The sequence below is a fragment of the Bos taurus genome, chromosome 15 (genome assembly GCF_002263795.3).
Source record: "Bos taurus isolate L1 Dominette 01449 registration number 42190680 breed Hereford chromosome 15, ARS-UCD2.0, whole genome shotgun sequence".
Taxonomy (NCBI): domain Eukaryota; kingdom Metazoa; phylum Chordata; class Mammalia; order Artiodactyla; family Bovidae; genus Bos; species Bos taurus.
In genome coordinates this window covers 80,412,350-80,414,318 of record NC_037342.1, presented here as the reverse complement: position 1 = coordinate 80,414,318, position 1,969 = coordinate 80,412,350, and positions in this window count along the sequence as shown.

The following is a 1,969-nucleotide window of genomic DNA, read 5'->3' as shown; positions in this document are numbered from 1 at the left end:
ATGTGGATTTGCTTTTCTTTCAAACAATCCCCTTACCAATTTTTATACCATGACATTGACTTTTAAAATGTATCTATTTTTACTTAAAAATATTTTTTTTTGAGGGGGGCTCTACTGCAGTGCTTGCAGGATCTTAGTTCCCTGACCAGGGATTGAACCTGGACCCTCGTTAGTGAAAGCGTTCTAACCACTAGACCGCCAGGGAATGACTTTTTTTTTTTTTAGAACAGATTTTTAGGAAACTTCCTTGGGATTTAGACTCACAGGTCTCAGGGGTCTGTGTGAAAAAGCACAGCATGTCAGGTGAATCTTATGGGTCGAGCTGGTTTGGGAGAAACCGATGTAGACAAGAGATAGGAAGAATGTCACTCAGCCGCTGAATGGTGGCTCCTAGACTCCCCTCCGAGAGTTAAAGCAAGTGGGCTTGGCAGTCATTTGGGGGTTCGAATCATGCCATTGGCTACGTGACCTTGGACAAGTCACCGAACCTCTCAAAGTCAATTTCCGGCTTTGCAGACTGGGCATCATGGCAGTCCCTACCTCCCAGTGTGTGCGCATGACCCAGTGCAGGACAACAGCCTGGATGGTGCCACCTCCATCAGATTAGCATCCCATAGACTCAGCTCTGTTGACGAGCAGGAGGGCCATTCAGGCCAACTTGCTCTTTCTACCACGTCTTCATTCCACGAGGATCTGCTGTGCTCCTCTCGCTCTCTCTCTGTCCGTCTCTGTGTCTGTCTGGTTCTGTCCCTTCATGTTCTGTGGCTCTGTGTGGCTGGCTGTGGGGACTCAGCAAGTCTCCTTGCTGTTGACCGGGAGGACCCAGCCACCTCCTTTTCCTCCGGCCACTGTGTTGCTAGACTGCTACTTCAGCAGAATAATAGAAGCAGTATCAGAAATCATCATCATCATTCTTCATAAGACAGCAGCTGCCATTTACCGAGAGCTTGAGCTCAGGCACCGTGCTCAGTGTTTAGATGTCCATGTGTCGAATCTTCCCTACAAATCTATGAGGCAGGTATTACTGTTCTGTCTTTTTTTCTGCCAAGAAACAGTGGCTTCGGGACTACCCTGGTGGTCCAATGGTTAAGACGTTGCCTTCCAATGCAGGGGGTGTGGGTTTGATCCCTGGTGAGGGCGCTAAGATCCCACACGTCCGTGGCCGAAAACCCAAAACAGTGTTGTAACAAACTCAATAAAGACTTTAAAAATGGTCCACATCAAAAAATAAGAGGGGGTGGACAGAGGCGTAGAGTCCTTAAAACACTCATCTCTGGTCATAAAACTCAAAACCAGCAGGACTGAGATTTGAACCCAGTTTCGGGCCCCAGAGTTGTTACTCTGGGTTGTCACCCAGACGGAAAAAAGAAGGAAAAAATATCCACTTAATAGAAACAGAGCTCTGTGTTTCAGTTTACAAGGTACTTTATGCCCATGGAATCCCCGTATTTTTATGACACCCTGGGTGGTAGGGGGCTGTTTTCGTTCAGTCCCTCAGTCCTGGCCAACTCTTTACGACCCCATGGACTGTGGCCCACCAGCCTCCTTTGTTCATGGGATTTTCCAGGCAGGAATACTGGAGTAGGTTGCCAGTGGGGAGAGTTATGCTACTTCCCAGGTCAGGAAAATGAGGCCCTGGAAGGTGCAGGACCCTGGGATCACTCAGTTCATAGCAGAATCAGCAAGACACAGACCAAGCCACTGTCTGTCCCGGCTGCCACATCGCTGCTCTTTCCAGAAAGCATCACCCAAGAGAGACCACGCTCACCGTTGAGAGTTTCTGCCTCTCTTCTGCCTCGTCCACGGAGGTGAGGGGCCCTCTCCTCCAGGGCAAAGCGGAAGTGCTTGAATTTGGCTAACAAGATGGGAGCTCTCTTGTTACCCCGAGTGAGCTCTAGTTCTTTCTCAGAGATGAGGGGAGATGCTGTGACCCCTGCACTCCCTCAAGAGAAATGCTGGCCCCGGGGAG